The 26,410-nt window shown below is 38.5% G+C and overlaps 1 long non-coding RNA gene across 1 annotated transcript; it reads right to left on the minus strand.

Moving 5' to 3' along the window:
* Window positions 1–16,299: 16,299 nt before the first annotated feature.
* On the minus strand, window positions 16,300–21,026 carry LOC137430845 (uncharacterized). The gene is made up of 3 exons (XR_013623977.1): window positions 20,834–21,026; window positions 18,804–18,918; window positions 16,300–16,366 (listed from the first exon to the last, which is right to left on the minus strand). It is a non-coding gene; the product is annotated as an uncharacterized LOC137430845 (long non-coding RNA).
* Between the last annotated feature and the right edge of the window lie 5,384 nt (window positions 21,027–26,410).

A 26,410-nucleotide genomic window follows, 5' to 3' on the forward strand; every position in this document is an offset into this window, starting at 1 on the left:
TGAAGCTATCTCTGAGGGCCTTTCACTCACTCACCGCAGGCAGGTTGGTGGTCTTTCTGTCTTCTACCGACTCCTCTCCGGCCTTGCTCCCCCAGCTCTCTCTGTGCTCTGTCCCCCAAATATTCCTACAGGTCGCACAAGATCTGCCAGCAACCCTCTGATGGTTAAACTGCCGAAATCTCGGCTCTCTGCTCACCTTCACTCTTTCATTCCTCTTTTCTCCCGCCTGTGGAACAAACTCTCACACTCCCTTCAATCCCTCTCCTCCCTCCAGGTCTTTAAAACAGCTGTTCACCACCATCTCTTATCTTCCCCCATCCATAACCTTGATCTTTTCTACCCCCACTAATTCACCCCAGATCCACCTTGTTTGAAATTCCAACTTCTTTCCTCAAAATCCTGGCAGTGTCCATATGTTTATACCTCTCCCACCCCCCCCCCTCCCCTTCACATGCCTCCCCCCCTTCACATGCTTCCCCCCCAAAGCCCTCTCCCTCCCACAGATCTCTCGATGTCTCCATGTCTCTCGGTCCCTGCTCTCAAATGTTGTGTTTGTGTCCTTCCCCCTCTCTCCCCATCTTGTCTACCGCTCCCGATGTTATTTGTTTTATGTGTCTGTTTGTCTTTCTGTGTGATTAATGTTCGCTCTTTCACGAGCCTCGATCTTGTATACAAAAAAACTCAGCATCCGGCCGTAAAACATTAAGTACACACGTAAAAAGGGGACCATGGTGCCTGAAAAAGGCCAACCCCTGCTCTGCAGGGGAAAAGGGGAAAATGACCTAAAAGGTGGTTCTTCTTGTTACACCCAATAATTAAAACAAAACAGAGAAAAACAAACAAAACAAAAGACACAGACAATAAAATTGAAATACATTGGGAGTCTTGCCGCTTCGGAGTGAAACTCTCGCCGATGTGCGTATATCTCTTCATGTCTCACGTGGTCAGAGCCTCGAACAAAGTTGGAAAAGCTGTTATGAAAGAAAAAAAAATAAAGAAACAAGTAAAGATACATTCAAAGTACACCGCCCCCATGCCAAATAATTAAATATCCTACAGCGCGGCATTGCCGGGGCGCCTCTGGCAGCTCGTAGAGGCTGCATTGGGAGGGAGAGGTGTACACTAATTGATTGATTAATTGTAGAATTAAAATCAATAAAAGATTATCACAAAATATATTTTTAATCATTTGGCTAATAGCATAACTAAACCACGAGTGCTTCATCCGAAGATGTATCTTTTAGAAATTTAATTAAATGTCATTAATAAAAATAAAAATTTATTAATCAATAAATAATTAATCGATTAATCAATAAATAATTAATCGATGAAATGATTAATCAATAAATCAAAAATATCCTTGATAGCCACATCACTTGGTCACTCATGTCCAAATATTAGCTTCCCAGCTCAAAAGGTGCATGAGATATTGGTTAAATGAGAAAGAAAATCAATAAATGATTAATAATGAAAATAAATAAAAATAATCATAAAAAAAAATAATTATTAATCAATTCGGTCAGAGAACACATAAACCACCACCATTTCATCAGAATCTGTAACTTAAAAAGAAAAATTTTTTTAGTCATTAATCGAATAATTAAATAATTAATTGATTAATTGATAAATTAATAAATCAAAAATAGCCTTTGCAGCCAAATCACCTGGTCATTGGCATGTCCAAATAGCAGCTTCCTAACTCAAAAGGTGCCTGATGGTCAGAAGATGGTCAGAAGAGAATGGAAATTTGATTAATTAAATAAGTACTTAATTAATCGCTAATAATTAAATAACTCCTCAATTAATTGATTATTCAAAAAACAAAAAATACCGTTTTTGACAAAGGACTTGCTCACGACTGTGCCGAAATTTCAGCTTCCTAGCTCAAAGGATGGCTGAGATATCGTCCGGACAACCAAGAAAACAAACAAACAAGAAAACAAGAAACCAGAGTGAAAACTGAGTACTCTCTTTCAGCGTGCGTCACTGCCGAGCCCCCTTTGGTGCCCGGCAATGACGATTTGCAATGCCTGGAGATGGCATAGGAAAGGAGCGGTGTACAACAAGTACAGATACATTCAAAGTACACCGCCCCATGCCAAATAATTAAATATGCTGCAGCGCGGCATTGCCGGGGCGCTTCCAGCGCCCGGCAATACCGCAGTGCAGCTCATTGAGGCTGCATTGGGAGGGAGAGGTGTACACTAATTGACTGATTAATTGTATAATTAAAATCAATAAAAGATTATCACAAAATATTTTCATAATCAATTGGCTAATCGCATAAATAACCACTAGTGCTTCATCCGAAGATGTATCTTTTAGAAATTTAATTAAATAAGTCATTTATAAAAAATTAAATAATTAGTTGATTACTCAATAAATAATTAATCGATTAATCAATAAATAATTAATAGATGAATTAATTAATCAATAAATCAAAAATATCCTTGATAGCCACATGACTTGGTCACTCATGTCCAAATATTAGCTTCCCAGCTCAAAAGGTGCCTGAGATATAGGCCAAATGAGAAAGAAAATAAATAAATGATTAATCATGAAAATAAATAAATAATAATCAGAATTTTTAAAAATTATTAATCAATTTGGTCAGAGAACACATAAACTACCACTATTTCATCAGAATCTGTAACTTTAAAAAAAATAATTTTGTTTGCCATTAATCGAATAATTAAATAATTAATCGATTAATTGATTAATTAATAAATCAAAAATAGCTTTTGCAGCCAAATCACCTGGTCATTGGCATGTCCAAATAACAGCTTCCTAACTCAAAAGGTGCCTGAGTTAATGGTCAGAAGAGAAAGCAAATTTGATTAATTAAATAAGTACTTAATTAATCGCTAATAATTAAATAACTCCTCAATTTATTGATTAATCAAAAAACAAAAAATACCGTTTTTGACAAAGGACTTGCTCACTATTGTGCCGAAATTTCAGCTTCCTAGCTCAAAGGATGGCTGAGATATCGCCCGGACAAACAAACAAGAAAACAAGTACACATGCATTCAAAGTACACCGCCCCATGCCAAATAATTAAATATGCTGCAGCGCGGCATTGCCGGGGCACCCCCGGCGCCCGGCAATACCGCAGTGCAGCTCATTGAGGCTGCATTGGGAGGGAGAGGTGTACACTAATTGATTGATTAATTGTATAATTAAAATCAATAAAAGATTATCACAAAATATTTTCATAATCAATTGGCTAATCGCATAACTAAACCACTAGTGCTTCATCCGAAGATGTATCTTTTAGAAATTTAATTAAATAAGTCATTTATAAAAAATTAAATAATTAATTGATTACTCAAAAAATAATTAAACGATTAATCAATAAATAATTAATAGATGAAATGATCAATCAATAAATCAAAAATATCCTTGATAGCCACATCACTTGGTCACTCATGTCCAAATATTAGCTTCCTAGCTCAAAAGGTGCCTGAGATATTGGCCAAATGTGAAAGAAAATAAATAAATTATTAATAATGAAAATAAATAAATAATAATCATAAAAAATTAAATTATTAATCAATTTGGTCAGAGAACACAAACTACCACTATTTCATCAGAATCTGTAACTTTAAAAAAAAATTTTTTTTGGTCATTAATGGAATAATTAATCGATTAATTGATTAATTAATAAATCAAAAATATCATTTGCAGCCAAATCACCTGGTCATTGGCATGTCCAAATATCAGCTTCCTAACTCAAAAGGTGCCTGAGTTAATGGTCAGAAGAGAAAGGAAATTTAATTAATTAAATAAGTACTTAATTAATCGCTAATAATTAAATAACTCCTCAATTTATTGATTAATCAAAAAACAAAAAATACCGTTTTTGACAAAGCACTTTCTCACTATTGTGCCAAAATTTCAGCTTCCTAGCTCAAAGGATGGCTGAGATATCGCCCGGACAACCAAACAAGAAAACAAACAAACAAACAAACAAACAAACAAGAAAGAAACCAGAGTGAAAACTGAGTACTCTCTTTCAGCGTGCGTCACTGCCGAGCCCCCTTCGGTGCCCGGCAATGAGGATTTTCAATGCCTGGAGATGGCATAGGAAAGGAGCGGTGTACAACAAGAAAACAAACAAGTACACATACATTCAAAGTACACCCCCTCCAATCCCCCCACGCCAAATAATTAAATATCCTAAAGTACTCTACGGACAAACAAACAAGAAAGCAAAAAAACAAACAACCAGGGTGAAAACTGAGTACTCTCTTTCAGCGTGCGTCACTGCCGAGCCCCCTTCGGTGCCCAGCAATGACGATTTGCAATGCCTGGAGATGGCAAAGGAAAGGAGCGGTGTACAACAAACAAACAACCAGAGTGAAAACCGAGTACTCTCTTTCAGCGTGCGTCACTGCCGAGCCCCCTTCGGTGCCCGGCAATGACGATTTGCAATGCCTGGAGATGGCATAGGAAAGGAGCAGTGTACAACAAGTGCAGATACATTCAAAGTACACCGCCCCCATGCCAAATAATTAAATATCCTACAGTGCGGCATTGCCGGGGCGCCTCTGGCAGCTCGTAGAGGCTGCATTGGGAGGGAGAGGTGTACACTAATTGATTGATTAATTGTATAATTAAAATCAATAAAAGATTATCACAAATTATTTTCTTAATCAATTGGCGAATAGCATAACTAAACCACTAGTGCTTCATCCGAAGATGTATCTTTTTGAAATTTAATTAAATAGATCATTAATAAAAAATTATATAATTAATTGATTAATCAATAAATAATTAATCGATTAAATGATTAATCAATAAATCAAAAATATCCTTGATAGCCACATCACTTGGTCACTCATGTCCAAATATTAGCTTCCCAGCTCAAAAGGTGCCTGAGATATTGGCCAAATGAGAAAGAAAATAAATAAATGATTAATAATGAAAATAAATAAATAGTAATCATAAAAAAATTAAATTATGAATGAATTCTGTCAGAGAACACATAAACCACCACCATTTCATCAGAATCTGTAACTTAAAAAAAAATTTTTTTACTCATTAATCGAATAATAAAATAATTAATTGATTAATTGATTAATTAATAAATCAAAAATAGCCTTTGCAGCCAAATCACCTGGTCATTGGCATGTCCAAATATCAGCTTCCTAACTCAAAAGGTGCCTGAGTTAATGGTCAGAAGAGAAAGGAAATTTGATTAATTAAAAAAGTACTTAATTAATCGCTAATAATTAAATAACTCCTCAATTTATCGATTAATCAAAAAACAAAAAATACCCTTTTTGACAAAGGACTTGCCCACTATTGTGCCGAAATTTCAGCTTCCTAGCTCAAAGGATGGCTGAGATATCGCCCGGACAAACAAACAAGAAAACAAACAAGTACACATACATTCAAAGTACACCGCCCCCAATACCCCCATGCCAAATAATTAAATATTCTACAGCGCGGCATTGCCGGGGCGCCTCAGGCGCCCGGCAATACCGCAGTGCAGCTCATTGAGGCTGCATTGGGAGGGAGAGGTGTACGCTAATTGATTGATTAATTGTATAATTAAAATCAACAAAAGATTATCACAAAATATTGTCTTAATCAATTGGCTAATAGCATAACTAAACCACTCGTGCTTCATCCGAAGATGTATCTTTTAGAAATGTAATTAAATAAGTCATAAATAAAAAAAATTAAATAATTAATTGATTCACCAATAAATAATTAATCGATTGAATGATTAATCAATAAATCAAAAATATCCTTGATAGCCACATCACTTGGTCACTGTCATGTCCAAATATTAGCTTCCCAGCTCGAAAGGTGCCTGAGATGTTGGTGAAATGAGAAAGAAAATAAATAAATGATTAATAATGAAAATAAATAAATAATAACCATAAAAAATTAAATTATTAATCAATTCGGTCACAGAACACATAAACCACCACCATTTCATCAGAATCTGTAACTGAATTTTTTATTTTTTTTTAGTAATTAATCGAATAATTAAATAATTAATCGATTAATTGATTAATTGATTAATCAATAAATCAAAAATATCCTTGATAGCCACATCACTTGGTCACTCATGTCCAAATATTAGCTTCTGAGCTCAAAAGGTGCCTGAGATATTGGGCAAATGAGAAAGAAAATAAATAAATGATTAATAATAAAAATAAATAAATAATAATCATAAAAAATTAAATTATTTATCAATTCGGTCAGAGAACACATGAACCACCACCATTTCATCAGAATCTGTAACTTAAAAATAAAATTATTTTTTGTCATTAATCAAATAATTAAATAATTAGTCGATTAATTGATTAATTAATAAATCAAAAATAGCCTTTGCAGCCAAATCACCTGGTCATTGGCATGTCCAAATAACAGCTTCCTAACTCAAAAGGTGCCTGAGTTAATGGTCAGAAGAGAAAGGAAATTTAATTAATTAAATAAGTACTTAATTAAACGCTAATAATTAAATAACTCCTCAATTAATTGATTATTCAAAAAACAAGAAATAATATTTTTGACAAAGGACTTGCTCACAACTGTGCCGAAATTTCAGCTTCCTAGCTCAAAAGACGGCTGAGATATCGTCCGGACAAACCAACAAGAAAGCAAGAAAACAAACAACCAGAGTGAAAACTGAGTACTCCCTTTCAGCGTGCGTCACTGCCGAGCCCCCTTTGGTGCCCGGTAATGACGATTTGCAATGCCTGGAGATGGCATAGGAAAGGTGCGGTGTACAACAAGTACACATACATTCAAAGTACACCGCCCCCATGCCAAATAATAAAATATCCTACAGGGCGGCATTGCCGGGGCGCCTCTGGCAGCTCATCGAGGCTGCATTGGGAGGGAGAGGTGTACACTAATTGATAGATTAATTGTATAATTAAAATCAATAAAAGATTATCACAAAATATTTTCTTAATCAATTGGCTAATAGCATAACTAAACCACTCGTGCTTCATCCGAAGATGTATCTTTTAGAAATGTAATTAAATAAGTCATTCGTAAAAAATTAAATAATTAATTGATTAATCAATAAATAATTAATCGATTAATCAATAAATAATTAATCGAATAAATGATTAATCAATAAATCAAAAATATCCTTGATAGCCACATCACTTGGTCACTGTCATGTCCAAATATTAGCTTCCCAGCTCAAAAGGTGCCTGAGATATTGGCCAAATGAGAAAGAAAATAAATAAATGATTAATAATGAAAATAAATAAATAATAATCATGAAAAAATTAAATTATTAATCTATTCGGTCACAGAACACATAAACCACCACCATTTCATCAGAATCTGTAACTGATTTTTTTATATTTTATTTTGTAATTAATCGAATAATTAAATAATTAATCGATTAATTGATTAATTGATTAATCAATAAATCAAAAGTATCCTTGATAGCCACATCACTTGGTCACTCATGTCAAAATATTAGCTTCCGAGCTCAAAAGGTGCCTGAGATATTGGCCAAATGAGAAAGAAAATAAATAAATGATTAATAATGAAAATAAATAAATAATAATCATAGAAATATTAAATTATTAATCAATTCGGTCAGAGAACACATAAACCACCACCATTTCATCAGAATCTGTAACTTAAAAAAAAAAAATTTAGTCATTAATCGAATAATTAAATAACTAATCGATTAATTGCTTAATTAATAAATCAAAAATAGCCTTTGCAGCCAAGTCACCTGGTCATTGGCATGTCCCGAAATATCAGCTTCCTAACTCAAAAGGTGCCTGAGTTAATCGTCAGAAGAGAAAGGAAATTTGATTAATTAAATGAGTACTTAATTAATCGCTAATAATTAAATAACTCCTCAATTAACTGATTAATCAAAAAACAAAAAATACCGTTTTTGACAAAGGACTTGCTCACTATTGTGCCGAAATTTCAGCTTCCGAGCTCAAAGGATGGCTGAGATATAGTCCGGACAAGAAAACAAGGAAGAAAGAAAGAAAACAAGTACACATACATTCAAAGTACACCGCCCCATGCCAAATAATTAAATATGCTGCAGCGCGGCATTGCCGGGGCGCCTCCGGCGCCCGGCAATACCGCAGTGCAGCTCATTAAGGCTGCATTGGGAGGGAGAGGTGTACACTAATTGATTGATTAATTGTATAATTAAAATCAATAAAAGATTATCACAAAATATTTTCATAATCAATTGGCTAATCGCATAACTAAACCACTAGTGCTTCATCCGAAGATGTATCTTTTAGAAATTTAATTAAATAAGTCATTTATAAAAAATTAAATAATTAATTGATTACTCAATAAATAATTAATCGATTAATCAATAAATAATTAATAGATGAAATGATTAATCAATAAATCAAAAATATCCTTGATAGCCACATCACTTGGTCACTTATGTCCAAATATTAGCTTCCCAGCTCAAAAGGTGCCTGAGATATTGGCCAAATGAGAAAGAAAATAAATAAATGATTAATAATGAAAATAAATAAATAATAATCATAAAAAAATTAAATTGGTAATCAATTTGGTCAGAGAACACATAAACTACCACTATTTCATCAGAATCTGTAACTTAAAAAAAAAATTTTTTTGGGTCATTAATCGAATAATTAAATAATTAATCGATTAATTGATTAATTAATAAATCAAAAATATCCTTTGCAGCCAAATCACCTGGTCATTGGCATGTCCAAATATCAGCTTCCTAACTCAAAAGGTGCCTGAGTTAATAATGGTCAGAAAAGAAATGAAATTTAATTAATTAAATAAGTACTTAATTAAACGCTAATAATTAAATAACTCCTCAATTAATTGATTATTCAAAAAACAAAAAATACCGTATTTGACAAAGGACTTGCTCACGACTGTGCCGAAATTTCAGCTTCCAAGCTCAAAGGATGGCTGAGATATCGTCCGGACAACCAAGAAAGAAAACAAACAAGTACACATACATTCAAAGTACACCGCCCCATGCCAAATAATTAAATATGCTGCAGCGCGGCATTGCCGGGGCGCCTCCGGCGCCCGGCAATACCGCAGTGCAGCTCATTGAGGCTGCATTGGGAGGGATAGGTGTACACTAATTGATTGATTAATTGTATAATTAAAATCAATAAAAGATTATCACAAAATATTTTCATAATCAATTGGCTAATCGCATAACTAAACCACTAGTGCTTCATCCGAAGATGTATCTTTTAGAAATGTAATTAAATAAGTCATTTATAAAAAATTAAATAATTAATTGATTACTCAATAAATAATTAATCGATTAATCAATAAATAATTAATAGATGAAATGATTAATCAATAAATCAAAAATATCCTTGATAGCCACATCGCTTGGTCACTCATGTCCAAATATTAGCTTCCCAGCTCAAAAGGTGCCTGAGATATTGGCCAAATGAGAAAGAAAATAAATAAATGATTAATAATGAAAATAAATAAATAATAATCATTAAAAAATTAAATTATTAATCAATTTGGTCAGAGAACACATAAACTACCACTATTTCATCAGAATCTGTAACTTTAAATTTAAATTTTTTTTTGGCATTAATCAAATAATTACATAATTAATCGATTAATTTATTAATTAATAAATCAAAAATATCCTTTGCAGCCAAATCACCTGGTCATTGGCATGTCCAAATGTCAGCTTCCTAACTCAAAAGGTGCCTGAGTTAATGGTCAGAAGAGAAAGGAAATTTGATTAATTAAATAAGTACTGAATTAATCGCTAATAATTAAATAACTCCTCAATTTATTGATTAATCAAAAAACAAAAAATACCGTTTTTGACAAAGGACTTGCTCACTATTGTGCCGAAATTTCAGCTTCCTAGCTCAAAGGATGGCTGAGATATCGTCCGGACAACCAAGGAAACAAGAAAACAAACAAACAAGAAACCAGAGTGAAAACTGAGTACTCTCTTTCAGCGTGCGTCACTGCCAAGCCCCCTTCGGTGCCCGGCAATGACGATTTGCAATGCCTGGAGGTGGCATAGGAAAGGAGCGGTGTACAACAAGTAAACAAGTACACATACATTCAAAGTACACCGCCCCATGCCAAATAATTAAATATGCTGCAGCGCGGCATTGCCGGGGCGCCTCTGGCGCCCGGCAATACCGCAGTGCAGCTCATTAAGGCTGCATTGGGAGGGAGGGGTGTACACTAATTGATTGATTAATTGTATAATTAAAATCAATAAAAGATTATCACAAAATATTTTCATAATCAATTGGCTAATCGCATAACTAAACCACTAGTGCTTCATCCGAAGATGTATCTTTTAGAAATTTAATTAAATAAGTCATTTATAAAAAATTAAATAATTAATTGATTACTCAATAAATAATTAATCGATTAATCAATAAATAATTAATAGATGAAATGATTAATCAATAAATCAAAAATATCCTTGATAGCCACATCACTTGGTCACTCATGTCCAAATATTAGCTTTCCAGCTCAAAAGGTGCCTGAGATATTGGCCAAATGAGAAAGAAAATAAATAAATGATTAATAATGAAAATAAATAAATAATAATCATAAAAAAATTTAATTATTAATCAATTTGGTCAGAGAACACATAAACTACCACTATTTCATCAGAATCTGTAACTTTAAAAAAAAATTTTTTTTTGTCATTAATCGAATAATTAAATAATTAATCGATTAATTGATTAATTAATAAATCAAAAATATCCTTTGCAGCCAAATCACCTGGTCATTGGCATGTCCAAATATCAGCTTCCTAACTCAAAAGGTGCCTGAGTTAATAATGGTCAGAAGAGAAATGAAATTTAATTAATTAAATAAGTACTTAATTAAACGCTAATAATTAAATAACTCCTCAATTAATTGATTATTCAAAAAACAAAAAATACCGTATTTGACAAAGGACTTGCTCACTACTGTGCCGAAATTTCAGCTTCCTAGCTCAAAGGATGGCTGAGATATCGTCCGGACAACCAAGAAAGAAAACAAACAAACAAACAACCAAGAAAACAAACAAACAAGAAACCAGAGTGAAAACTGAGTACTCTCTTTCAGCGTGCGTCACTGCCGAGCCCCCTTTGGTGCCCGGCAATGACGATTTGCAATGCCTGGAGATGGCATAGGAAAGGAGCGGTGTACAACAACCAAGAAAACAAACAAACAAGAAACCAGAGTGAAAACTGAGTACTCTCTTTCAGCGCGCGTCACTGCCGAGCCCCCTTTGGTGCCCGGCAATGACGATTTGCAATGCCTGGAGATGGCATAGGAAAGGAGCGGTGTACAACAAGTACACATACATTCAAAGTACACCGCCCCATGCCAAATAATTAAATATGCTGCAGCGCGGCATTGACGGGGCGCCTCAGGCGCCCGGCAATACCGCAGTGCAGCTCATTGAGGCTGCATTGGGAGGGAGAGGTGTACACTAATTGATTGATTAATTGTATAATTAAAATCAATAAAAGATTATCACAAAATATTTTCATAATCAATTGGCTAATCGCATAACTAAACCACTAGTGCTTCATCCGAAGATGTATCTTTTAGAAATTTAATTAAATAAGTCATTATAAAAAATTAAATAATTAATTGATTACTCAATAAATAATTAATCGATTAATCAATAAATAATTAATAGATGAAATGATTAATCAATAAATCAAAAATATCCTTGATAGCCACATCACTTGGTCACTCATGTCCAAATATTAGCTTCCCAGCTCAAAAGGTGCCTGAGATATTGGCCAAATGAGAAAGAAAATAAATAAATGATTAATAATGAAAATAAATAAATAATAATAATCATAAAAAAATTAAATTATTAATCAATTTGGTCAGAGAACACATAAACTACCACTATTTCATCAGAATCTGTAACTTAAAAAAAAAAAAGTTTTTGTCATTAATGGAATAATTAAATAATTAATCGATTAATTGATTAATTAATAAATCAAAAATATCCTTTGCAGCCAAATCACCTGGTCATTGGCATGTCCAAATATCAGCTTCCTAACTCAAAAGGTGCCTGAGTTAATGGTCAGAAGAGAAATGAAATTTAATTAATTAAATAAGTACTTAATTAAACGCTAATAATTAAATAACTCCTCAATTAATTGATTATTCAAAAAACAAAAAATACCGTATTTGACAAAGGACTTGCTCACTACTGTGCCGAAATTTCAGCTTCCTAGCTCAAAGGATGGCTGAGATATCGCCCGGACAACCAAGAAAACAAGAAACCAGAGTGAAAACTGAGTACTCTCTTTCAGCGTGCGTCACTGCCGAGCCCCCTTTGGTGCCCGGCAATGACGATTTGCAATGCCTGGAGATGGCATAGGAAAGGAGCGGTGTACAACAAGTACACATACATTCAAAGTACACCGCCCCATGCCAAATAATTAAATATGCTGCAGCGCGGCATTGACGGGGCGCCTCAGGCGCCCGGCAATACCGCAGTGCAGCTCATTGAGGCTGCATTGGGAGGGAGAGGTGTACACTAATTGATTGATTAATTGTATAATTAAAATCAATAAAAGATTATCACAAATTATTTTCTTAATCAATTGGCTAATAGCATAACTAAACCATTAGTGCTTCATTCGAAGATGTATCTTTTTGAAATTTAATTAAATAGATCATTAATAAAAAATAAATAATTAATTGATTAATCAATAAATAATTAATCGATTAATCAATAAATAATTAATCGATTAAATGATGAATCAATAAATCAAAAATATCCTTGATAGCCACATCACTTGGTCACTCATGTCCAAATATTAGCTTCCGAGCTCAAAAGGTGCCTGAGATATTGGCCAAATGAGAAAGAAGACAAATAAATGATTAATAATGAAAATTAATAAATAATAATCATAAAAAAATTAAATTATTAATCAATTTGGTCAGAGAACACATCCACTATTTTCCACTACCACTATCACTATTTCCACTACCATCCACTACCACACACATCCACTACCACTATTTCATCAGAATCTGTAACTTTAAAAAAAAAAAATTTTTTTGTCATTAATCGAATAAAAACCACCTTTAGAGGCCATTTTTCCCCGCAAGCGGGGGTTGGCCTTTTTCGGGAACTGTGGTTGTTGTTGTTTTTCGGTCCCCTTTTTGAAGCAATGTTTAACGGCCGGATGCCCTTCCTGACGCCAACCCTTTTTGCCGCCTTTAACGACAAGCAGGGATTTACCAGTGAACTGGTACTCAATTTGCCGACCTCGGAAGGATGACAGGCTGAGTCAACCCCCCTGGCGTTAATTCAGCGATTGACCGGGATTCGAACCCAGGATCCTGGGATCCTAAGCCGGCACCCTAGCCGCTAGCCCAACACCAGGGATCATTAAATAATTAATCGATTAATTGATTAATTAATAAATCAAAAATATCCTTTGTAGCTAAATCACCTGGTCATTGGCATGTCCAAATGTCAGCTTCCTAACTCAAAAGGTGCCTGAGTTAATGGTCAGAAGAGAAAGGAAATTTGATTAATTAAATAAGTACTTAATTAATCGCTAATAATTAAATAACTCCTCAATTTATTGATTAATCAAAAATAATAATAATACCGTTTTTGACAAAGGACTTGCTCACTATTGTGCCGAAATTTCAGCTTCCTAGATCAAAGGATGGCTGAGATATTGCCCGGACAAACAAACAAGAAAGAAAACAAGAAACCAGAGTGAAAACTGAGTACTCTCTTTCAGTGTGCGTCACTGCCGAGCCCCCTTTGGTGCCCGGCAATGACGATTTGCAATGCCTGGAGATGGCATAGGAAAGGTGCGGTGTACAATAAAACTGATATATGAACTCTCAGTTTGAACTTGAGGCCCACCCATCTGATGCACACCAGACATCCTTTATTACCTCCAACATAGAAGGTGGGTGGAGCTTATGTTTTCACCCATGACTGTTCATCCCTAGGTGAGGAGGATATCTCAAAAAGTTATGGACGGATTCAAACGAAACTTGGTGGACAGGTTGGGTGTTTTACAAGGACAAATTTATTAGACTTTGGTGAAGATCAGGATCCTAGAAAGTTTAAGTGATTCTTCACCATTGGGAAATAAGGCCAAAAACAATATATAGCACGATATCTCAAAAAGTTATGGACAAGTTCTGACAAAACTTGGTAGATGAGTTGGGCAGGTGACAAAAACAAGCCAATTAGATTTTGGTTCAGATCCGGAAGCAGATCCGGCCTAACAGTGAGACACAAAACAAACTGTTCAGCCTGGCAGAGGCATGTGCTCTGCCGAGTGTCGTTCCATTTCTGAATAAAATAACTAGTTCCTCAGTTGTGCCCATCCCAATATTACTGTCCATCAGTGTTTTTAATTTCGACGTAGCGTTAATAAACCAAAAAATAAAACTGACTTTTGCTTCAACTTAATGTGAAAAAAAGGTTTGTTTAAATGAACTTTCTCACTCTTACCGGGATTGCGAATTCAGTTTGCTCATTATTTCCCAGGCATCCGATTCAGGGCTTTGGCAATGATGGCGCAGATCTCTAAGAGCCTGTTTTGTCTCTCTGTTGGTATAGAGTTGATACTCTGTTTCGCCGAATACCTCCGTCAAGGGAGGTGTCCACCATCGCTGCCTGCACTCTCTGCCCACACACCACGTTTGTCATTGTTAAGTGACCAAACTGCTGACCCACTCACTCTTTGGCGCTGATATGCTCCAGACCAAGCAACATGCAACACCCAAAAGGAAAGAAAGGCATCAATAATAGGCTATAAATTTATGCATAGCTGGGCTTGTAAAATATTATAAACCACAAACACGTATGATTAGCTCACAGAACATCCGTGAGGTAAGTTTTACTTAGAACTGAGCGAAGATCTACTGTAATCTACATACCCCACAAGGGTTGGGTAAATAACATGACCCTTGTCGTGTCCAACGATCCCTTCAGTGTGTGCATGTGATGAACAATTCAATCCGAATCGTGAAGCCTCTTCTTCTTCACGCAATAACAACTTCTAGCTTCCAGACCGTACATCCATTCATCTTGAAATTGTGCACACTTGTTGCTCTTTATGACTTCTACTAGAGTATGACGTTTCACGTCGATCAATAAAGCGATTCAAGAGATATCCATTTTAAAAAATATTTTCGTTTAATTAACGAAATCAACCAAACCACGTGACCTATTGCAAATTCCAAAATGACATTTTAGTGGACTGACATGCTGAACAGATCTGTGAAGTTTCCCCTCGATTGGATCAAAAATGAGGGAGGAGCTCGGTCTTAAAGGTTCATGCTTAAAAACATCATAACTCTGAAACCATGTGACGCATGACGTCATGCTCATTGACGTTTTTGTTCATCATGGGTTTGCGATTCTGCCTGCAAAGTTTGGCCTCGATATGTTCAGCCGTTGCAGAGAAAAGGGGGTTTTCGTGTTTCCACGAAAAACAATATGGCGGCCGAACCACGTGACCTGTGACATCATAATTACCATTAAAATATTCTCCAGACCGAGTCCCTCCTATGGTGAAAATTTGATCTCAATCGGTCCTACTATTGCAGAGAAAATCTTTTTTAAAGGAAATTAAAACTTAAAATGGCACCGAGTTAAGGATCATCAGAATTATCAGAATTCCCAAAGTTCAAAGTGCCATAACTTTGTCAAAAATAATCGAAACGTCGTGAAGTTCGAACTTGATCTGTAACTTATCAAAAGGAAACCAAGTGGCAAGTTTGAAATAATGACTATTAAGCCTTTAGAAAAAAAGTCCGGAAAACTGTTCTTTGCATGACGGACTGACAGACTGACGGACTGATGGGCAGACAGACGGAGGGACGGTGCATAAACCTATAGTCCCCTCCGGTGTACACTGGCAGGGGACTAATAAGAAAAACTCTAGCAGTAATAATAGGTTACTCTCCATTTCAGGGAGAGAGCCTAATAAACGACCCTGTACATTGAGACAGCAGATTAATGAAAACAGTATGTGGGATGTGAACAAGGGATTCAAACGAATAAAGGTATTTACACACAAAAAAAAAAAAATTTGTTCAAAAACAAACAAGAAAAGCCAAACAACCAATTGTAATTTTTTTTGTTTCATCCAAAGAAAAAGCAGCAAGTGTAAGCCATCCACCCACCTGTATAACCGTAAAAAGTCTTCTGGCCGCGAATGGAAAAACTTCACAGACAAGACAATGCTCTGTGCGATGTAGGAAACGAATGGAATTTGAATACCAAGATGGATCAGCCAATGGGAGATTAATTGTATAGCCAATCTGAGCAGCAGAATACTGGACTCATCTCGCAAAGGAACATGCCAATAGCACACGGCAGAGCTGATGCAGCCAAAAGCCACAAAGTAGCCTGAAAAGAAGCAGTAAGATTAAATGTACCATACAGCTGGATTTGGGTCTGACAAAACTGATTCACGATATACTAAACTAATCATTCCAATGTACAAAGAGGCCAACAACAATGCCTATCAAAATGGGGGCGTTCGGACACATATACGTACTCGCACTCACCCCAGAGCCATCTAGCCTGGAACGAGCTGGGAAGGGTGATGGGGAGGTTTTGGAGGGGAGGGGTGATGGGGAAGATTTGGAGGGGAGGGGTGAGATTGGATTTTGGAAAGTGTACGATTAATGGGAAACGAACATTTATTGCAAAATGAGTTTCTTGTGACCTTCGAGTTAAAAATACATTTAAGGACGCTGGAGGGGGGTTGGAGTGCAGGTGAGTTTGGGGAATGTATGAAAGAGGCACTGTAAGAGATGGAATTTTTTTGGGGGACGAATAGATTTGGTGAGCAAGTCGAAAGCAACCTTTTAAAGAAGAAGAAGAAAAAGGTGTTATAATATACGACAGAATACAGTACTTCAGGGGAAAGTTTAAACATTTTAAAGTTTAACAGTGAAAACTATCTGGGGAAATGGGGGAGAAACACGTGGTCGAAGAACGAACGAACGAATAAGAACAATGAATAAACGAATAAGAACAACGAATAAGAACAGAGAAGGAAAGGTGTTTTTTTTGTTGTTTTTTTGAGTTGAGATTTTAAACAAGGAAGTAGGCTATGGGGTGAAAAGACTGGGAAAAACAGAGAATGAAAGTTATTGGAGCACAAACGACAGACCGCTGAGAGAAAAACAAAGCCTCAAGGTCGGACACGGTACAAACCCTCAAAAGACAGGACACGAATTAACACGATTTTCTTTACAGGTATGAAAGATTTACACCGAGAATCTTCCTAGGGACACACTATAAGTACACACACCATAAAATAAATACAGTTTTGACGAAAATACAAATGGGAACAATTACTTAACTTCGAAAGCGTGAGAGCGTGGACAGCTGCGAAAAAAACGTAAAACTCGCCGGTAAGACCGGAAGCGGAAGTCGCCTAACGATAAACCTAATGCCTAATTTGGGATCCCACACACACAGATATCAGAGACAAGACGAGGGCATATGAATTAATAAAAAGAACACGTTCGTCATGTAGAATGTACGCGGCATGCGGTCTTATCTGTCTCGTCATTGGCTTTGGCCACTGTCCAACACTGCTCCGTTCGGCCCGCGGCACACCACGAGGTCCCTCGCTCCAAGTGCCACAAGGCCTCGCTCCAAGCGCCACGTGTCCAACGCAGGCCAGCGGCTCCACACGAGGTCAATTCGAACCACAGTCCTCCTGTCTGTGAACTCAACTCTCTGGATCAAAACCAACTGCCTCGTATCAAAACCAACTGCCCAAAAGGTGTTCGGCGCTCGTTAATCGGATCTCTCTCGCTCAGGATCTCGACCGCGCTGCTCAACTCAACTCGGGCTCTCTCTCTCTCAGGCTGTGAACTGCGAACCAACTCGTGCTGCGCAACTCGCTCTCCTGCACCAACTCGACTGCTCAGGATCGCACCGGGACTGTCACTCGACTGCAGAGGATCGCCCCGGGACTGTCACTCTGTGCACCAAACTCTCAACTCTCCTCTCTTCTCGACTGCCTGAAATGACGTCCGGCCCCGATAGTATCTGCTGGCCCGTGACGTCAGCCCTGGCGGCTGCCAACCAATCAGAGCCTCCACCGACTCACCCAGGTGCACGCCCACTGCGCCACTCCAACTCTCATCCCCTACTCTGTGGTCATAGCGCGTGCTAGTCGATCTGGTTCGGCCCCTGGGAGGTGTAAATGGTGGCGGCCATTCGGCGGTTACTCGCCGCATTCGGCGGCGGCGATTACTTAAATGAGTAATCTTTCAGCATGCAAAGGGTGACAAGACATGGGATTTTAATGGTATTTGTAATGGAATTATGATGAGTTAAATATAAAAGATATTTGTTTGTTTTTTTTCAAAAAAAAGTGACAATTAGCTGAGGAGTCGCCGAGGGCCAAACTTTAACCTTTGACAGCAGAGAAATAGTGTTCTGACAGCAAAAGACTTCCAAATAATATTTATGGCTGGATTGCTTCAAGAGAAATGACATACTATTTATTTTATTAACTGAAGGAATTATAAAATTGCTATGAGATGAAATTATATTTTCGGTGTTGGTATAACAGTAATTACCGAGAAAAATATATCTGAAGACTTACATGATCATGTTGTGTAAGTACGAAAGGTTTGTGGTCACAAATTCAAAGGAAATGGAAGTTATGTCTTTGGGAAGTTTGCAAAATTTGTAAGGGATCTTGCATGGGTTCAGCAAAACATTTTTTCAGTTTTTGGATGTGTAGATGAATATATACATGTACATGGGTGAGTATGCACACAAAAGGATGGGATGATACTCTTCAAAGAGCTCTTACCAATGGAAATCAGCCAGTGCTGACTCAATATAGTTCCCAGGTCCCTATACACGTGCCGCATCGTGAACAGAGCCATGGACCAGCCACTTGCCACAATCACGAAGAAAACATTCCTCTGTTGGACTTGCCCATTCATCGCAATTACCTATTGTGTTGGCAGTGATTTATACATGTTTAAATGTCAAACAAACAAAACTTGGCAAACTTGGCAAACAAGTGGAACATGTCTTTCAATCCTGACAAATCTCACACTCTTACAATGTCTCTCCGAAAAGACCGACTGGACAACCCTCCCATCCACTTTCTGAATAATCCTCTCCAAGAAGTTCTGTCACTCAAGCTTTTGGGTCGCACTATCTGCCATGATCTTTCCTGGGAAAACCACATTGCAAATCTGGCCTCCAAAGCCAGTCGCCGACTGGGCATCCTCCATCGTGCGAAGTCCTTCCTTGGCACACCTGAGCTCCTCACCACATACAAGGCTTTCATCCGCAGCTCAATGGAATACTGCTCTCCCCTCTGTGCTGGTGCTCCTGCCTCACACCTAGCTCGTCTTCACGCTGTTGAAACCAAAGCATTCAGAATCATTGGACTCTCCCGCGATGAAGCTAACTCCGAGGGCCTTTCACTCACTCAGCACAGGCAGGTTGGTGGTCTTTCCGTCTTCTACCGACTCCTCTCCGGCCTTGCTCCAACAGCTCTATCTGGGCTCTGTCCCCCAAATATTCCTACATGTCGCACAAGATCTGCCTGCAACCCTCTTATGGTTAAACTGCCAAAATCAAGACTCTGCTCACCTTCACTCACCTCTTTTCTCCCGCCTCTGGAACAAACTCCCTCACTCTCTTCAATCCCACTCCTCCCTCCAGGTCTTCAAAACAGCTGTTCACCACCATCTCTTATCTTCCCCCATCCAAAACCTTGATCTTTTCTACCCCTGCTAATTTCACCCCAAGTCCACTTTTTTGAAATACCAACTTCTTTCCTGGAAGTCCTTGGTGTCCTTGTGTTTTATACTTCTCCCAGCCCCCCCCTCCCCCTTCCCATGCCTCCTCCCCCCAAGCCCTCTCCCTCCCACAAATCTCCCGATGTCCCTGCTCTCAAATGTTGTGTTTGCGTGCTTCCCCTTCTCTCCCCACCTTGTCTACCGCTCCCTCTTTTTATTACTTGCCGGAAAAGATGATGCTTGGTGCCAAAATCGAATCAGTTCATTTTAGCAAAATAATATATACCTAAACCAAATTTGGTCAAAATCCCATCACTGGTGCACAAGTTAGTGTGACAGAATTTTTACCTAACGGGATGTCTGATCTTTGACCTTTTGACCACAATAATCTAATCTGTTTATCTCTACATCATAATACATACTTGTACCAAGTTTGACTTAGTTCCCATCAGCAGTTCATAAGTTATCGCAGTAATGAAAACGGAAAGCAAATATTCCTACAGGTCGCACAAGATCTGCCAGCAACCCTCTGATGGTTAAATTGCCAAAATCTTGGCTCTCTGCTCACCTTCACTCTTTCATTCCTCTTTTCTCCCGCCTCTGGAACAAACTCCCACACTCCCTTCAATCCCACTCCTCCCTCCAGGTCTTTAAAACAGCTGACCACCACCATCTCTTATCTTTCCCCATCCAAAACCTTGATCTTTTCTACCCCCACTAATTCACCCCAGATCCACCTTGTTTGAAATTCCAACTTCTTTCCTGGAAGTCCCGGCAGTGTCCATATGTTTTATACCTCTCCCACCCCCCTCCCCCTTCCCATGCCTGCTCTCAGATGTTGTGTTTGTGTTCCTCCCCCTCTCGCCCCATCTTGTCTACCGCTCCCCATGTTATATGTTTTATGTGTCGGTTTGTCTTTCTGTGCGATTAATGTCAGCTCTTTCACGAGCCTCGATCTTGTATCCAAAAAAAAAAAAAAAAAAAAAAAAAAAAAGATCACGGGCGGACAATCCGAAAACATAATGCCTCCATCAACTTCGTAGGTGGACGCACAAAAGCCGATCACACATGCACACACACATACCTGAGCAGGCAGCAGACGGCAAAGGCCAACAACAATGAGAAGAAGGGAAGACAAGACTCCCAGGAAGAATCCAGATGTCGATAAAAAATATTGCACTCCTGTTCAGGTCAATGAGGCAAGAAAGGAGTTAGCGATGCAATCGAAATGCAAGAAAGTATGTGCCAGTTATAGAAGCGAGATTAACCCTGACGATAAAAATAGTGCGAATTTGTAATCATTTCACAAATTTTAAAACAGAATCAGCAACAATGCAAAATACTGACAGAACGAATTGAAGCCATTACAATAATTGCACAACTGAATTGGTCGACATCTGGGAAAGAATTCAGGATAACTTTTGAGATTGCATCGGTGCTTTAATGATGGATTTTCTGATAAATATTTGAAGCAAATAACTATGCAGTATAATGATTAGACTCAGCACATCTCATTTTGAAAGCAGAATTTGGATTTCTTTACATTAAAAATAAATAAATAAAACAAGACAAGTCCAAATCCCACCTCAGGCAAAAGGATCGTCCCATTCCAACACAGAGCGGCAAACTTAAAGTATGGGCAAAATCCAAAAAAAACACAAACAAGTAAAGATACATTCAAAGTACACCGCCCACATGCCAAATAATTAAATATCCTACAGCGCGGCATTGCCGGGGTGCCTCTGGCGCCCGGCAATACCACAGTGCAGCTCATTGAGGCTGCATTGGGAGGGAGAGGTGTACACTAATTGATTGATTAATTGTATAATTAAAATCAATAAAAGATTATCACAAAATATTTTCATAATCAATTGGCTAATAGCATAACTAAATCACTAGTGCTTCATCCGAAGATGTATCTTTTAGAAATTTAATTAAAGAAGTCATTAATAAAAAATTAAATAATTAATTGATTAATCAATAAATAATTAATCGATTAAATGATTAATCAAAAAATCAAAAATATCCTTGATAGCCACATCACTTGGTCACTGTCATGTCCAAATATTAGCTTCCCAGCTCAAAAGGTGCCTGAGATATTGGCCAAATAAGAAAGAACATAAATAAATAATTAATAATGAAAATAAATAAATAATAATCATTAAAAAATTAAATTATTAATCAATTCGGTCACAGAACATATAAACCACCACCATGTCATCAGAATCTGTAACTGAAAAAAGATTATTTTTTTTAGTAATTAATCGAATAATTAAATAATTAATCGATACATTGATTAATTGATGAATCAATAAATCAAAAATATCCTTGATAGCCACATCACTTGGTCACTCATGTCCAAATATTAGCTTCTGAGCTCAAAAGGTGCCTGAGATATTGGCCAAATGAGAAAGAAGACAAATAAATGATTAATAATGAAAAAAAAATAATAATAATCATAAAAAAATTAAATTATTAATCAATTCGGTCAGAGAACACATAAACCACCACCATTTCAACAGAATCTGTAACTTAAAAAAAAAAATTTTTTTGTCATTAATCAAATAATTAAATAATTAATCGATTAATTGATTAATTGATTAATTAATAAATCAAAAATAGCCTTTGCAGCCAAAATCACCTGGTCATTGGCATGTCCAAATATCAGCTTCCTAACTCAAAAGGTGCCTGAGTTAATGGTCAGAAGAGAAAGGAAATTTGATTAATTAAACATGTACTTAATTAATCGCTAATAATTAAATAACTCCTCAATTAATTGATTAATCAAAAAACAATAAAATACCGTTTTTGACAAAGGACTTGCTCACTATTGTGCTGAAATTTCAGCTTCCTAGTTCAAAGGATGGCTGAGATATCGCCCGGACAAACAAACAAACAAGAAAGAAAGCAAGAAAACAAGAAAGCAAGAAAACAAACAACCAGAGTGAAAACTGAGTACTCTCTTTCAGCGTGCGTCACTGCCGAGCCCCCTTCGGTGCCCAGCAATGACGATTTGCAATGCCTGGAGATGGCATAGGAAAGGAGCGGTGTACAACAGGTAATCAAAGTGCATTTTCGAAAGTATGCCTCATCCAACCAAATATGTGTCCTGTGATCATGCTGGGTACACACTTGCTCAAATAATCTGCATAGACGACCAATAGGAGTCCCAGCACGAGGCAGCCAATCAGCCACAAGTCATACCCTGCACACATGCAAGCAATTTCTCAAAATACAAACAGCACATGAAAATTGACCGTCTCTCAAATACGTATTCACTTTGGAGATGTACAAAATAATGGACAAAGGAGTTAGCTGCTGTTAAAAGTCACTGACTGGGCATCCTCCATCATGCAAGGTCCTTCCTTAGTTCCTTGGCACACCTGAACTCTTATGCATCAACAATGCCCGCATCTTCATGGAGTCTGTTCTCCTCTCTGGGGCCACTCTAACATATAGCCCAGATCGGTGGAGTGTTGCAGTGATGGTTGTCCTTCTGGAAGTTTCTCCCATCTCCACACAGGATCTCTGGAGCTCAGCCAGAGTGACCATCGGGTTCTTGGTCACCTCTCTTACCAAGGCCCTTCGCCCCCGATTGTTCAGTTTGGCCGGGCGGCCAGCTCTAGGAAGAGTCCTGGTTGTTCCAAACTTCTTCCATTTAAGAATTATGGAGGCCACTGTGCTCTTGGGAACCTTCAATGCAGCAGAAATTTTTTTGTAGGCTTCCCCAGATCTGTGCTTCGACACAATCCTGTCTCTGAGCTCTGCAGGCAGTTCTTTCGACCTCATGGCTTGGTTTTTGCTCTGATATGCATTGTCAGCTGTGAGACCTTATATGGACAGGTTTATATCGACAGGCCTTTCCAAATCATGTCCAATCAATTGAATTTACCACAGGTGGACTCCAATCAAGGTGTAGAAACATCTCAAAGATGATCAAGAGAAATGTGAGGCACCTGAGCTAAATATCAAGTGTCATAGCAAAGGGTCTGAATACTTTTATGTTGGGAGGGTAGAGCAATACATAGATGGAGGTAGATCTGAAGAGGTAACATGCTTCGACTGTCGCGATAGGGAATCTACCTTATAATAAGTTCCATGTTTAGTCCGGTTTGTCGGTTAAGGAGTATACCTGTGAACATACCAGGATGTTCGTGTGCTAGGTAGTTGTAGGGACTAAGATAACCCCCCCTGTGTGTCGGACATGGTGGTCATTCCTTTGTCCCTTATGGCAACACACACCTGTAGACAAGAAGATAGGCCCTTTAGTGCACACAGTAATTTAATTCTGGACTCTTCTGGACTTCGCTATGACCAACTTCCCTGAAAATGTCTGCTGCTCTTCTTCTGCTCCAATCGGCTCATCTGATCATGTGCTTGCTCATCTCTCTGACCATTCTCAGGGAGCCTCCTCAGCGTCGATGAGTCTGGCATTTCACTCAGGCCAACTGGCACGGTCTTCAAGCAGCCATCAATCATCTGGACTGGTCTCCCATCTCTACCACCTCCGACATCAACTCATCCTGGGAATTCTTCCAAAGTAAATTGCTCTCTCTCATGCACAGATTTATACCCATCTAGTCTTCAGTTGTCATACCCTTCCTCCCGTCCATGGTACACGGCATCTTGTGGTGAGGCTGTTCCCCAGAAACAACTTGCCTTCGTCTCCTGGAAAGCAAATCCAACGCAAGGAAATCTCATTTCCTTTCACAAAGCCCAAAACAAGTGTGTGTCCACCCTCAGGAGAGCCAGGAAACAATATCTCTCCGTTCTCAAGACCGAACTCTCTTATCTGTCTCCCTCTTCCAAATCCTGGTGGCGTCTGGTCAAATCTGTTTCTGGTGTTTGTTCCCCCTCCATCCCCTCCCTTACCTCAAATGGCTACACAGCTGACTCCGCACATGAAAAAGCTGAATGCCTCAACTCTGTGGTTGCCTCTAAATCTTGTGTCCCCAACCCATCCCTCTCTGTACCCACCGTACCCAGTCGTACCCAGCTGCTCCTGGACTCTGTCCTTTCCTCCTGACAAGGTGGAAAAGTTTCTGTCAACCCTCGACTCTGATTCTGCAACTGGACCTGACGGCATCAGCCCACGGGTCCTAAAATCCTGTTCTTCCGCTCTTTCACTCCCTCTCCCTGTTCTCTTCACCCTCTCTTTTGCTCAAGGTCATCTGCCATCTGCTGGGAAATCAGCCAACATCACCGCTTTACATAAAAAAGGTGCATAAACAGATCCTAGCAACTACAGACCAATCAGCCTTCTCCCAATTATCAGCAAAGTCATGGAATCCATCATTGCTTCGGATATGAAATCTTTCGTCTTCTCCAATGGCTTGACCTCTGATCATCAATTTGGTTTCAGACCAGGTCACTCTACTCTGGACATGCTGCTTCTGCTGTCTCAACAATGGATGGAGGTCCTCAATGCCAAAGAGGAAATCAGAGCTGTCTCCCTCGACATATCACGTGCCTTCGATACGGTCTGGCACCCCGCTCTGCTCACCAAACTCTCCTCCTTTGGTATCCATGGAAATCTCCACGCATGGCTGGTGGACTTCCTCTCTCGTCGTAGTCAACGTGTGGCCCTGAATGGGTTTCTCTCATCTCCTCTTCCTGTTCAGGCTGGAGTTCCCCAAGGCAGTGTTCTGGGCCTTGTGCTTTTTCTGGTCTTCATCAATGATCTCTCCGACTCTCTTGAAAATCCTCTCAATCTCTTTGCTGATGACTCCACTCTCTGCCACTCCATTCCTCATCCCTCAGATCGGCAGTCTGCAGCCTCCTCACTCTCTGCAGACCTGGACAAAATCACTGACTGGGCAAACAAGTGGAACATGTCTTTCAATCCTGACAAATCTCACACTCTTACGACTTCTCTCCGAAAAGACAGACTGGACAACCCTCCCATCCACTTTCTGAATAATCCTCTCCAAGAAGTTCTGTCACTCAAGCTTTTGAGTCTCACTATCTGCCATGATCTTTCCTGGGAAAACCACATTTCAAATCTGGCCTCCAAAGCCAGTCGCCGATTGGGCATCCTCCGTCATGCGAAGTCCTTCCTTGGCACACCTGAGCTCCTCACCACATACAAGGCTTTCATCCGCAGCTCAATGGAATACTGCTCTCCCCTCTGAGCTGGTGCTCCTGCCTCACACCTAGCTGGTCTTCACTTTGTTGAAACCAAAGTGTTCAGAATCGTTGGAATCTCCCATGATGAAGCTACCTCCGAGAGCCTTTCTCAGCGCAGGCAGGTTGGTGGTCTTTCTGTCTTCTACCGACTCCTCTCCGGCCTTGCTCCTCCAGATATCTCTGGGCTCTGTCCCCCAAATATTCCAACAGGTCGCACCAGATCTGCCTGTAACCCTCTTATGGTTAAACTGCCAAAATCAAGACTCTCTGCTCACCTTCACTTCTTCCGAGATTGCTCAACCAACCAAGCCAACTCTGGTCGTGTTGACTGACTTCCATTCCAACATCCATCGTCACCATCACTCGCACCTGGCTCGAAATTGTCACCTGCAGAACATGCAACAATTCGTTTAAATAATAGGACAATAGCCTGAGCATTTGTTTACCCCAAAATGCTTCCGGAAAAGATAAACACCACTATACAAAATGTTTAGGCCACATGACCACAGCATAATCCTTTGGAATCAATCAAAAT

The sequence above is a fragment of the Myxine glutinosa genome, chromosome 7, assembly GCF_964187855.1.
Source record: "Myxine glutinosa chromosome 7, kmMyxGlut1.1, whole genome shotgun sequence".
Taxonomy (NCBI): domain Eukaryota; kingdom Metazoa; phylum Chordata; class Myxini; order Myxiniformes; family Myxinidae; genus Myxine; species Myxine glutinosa.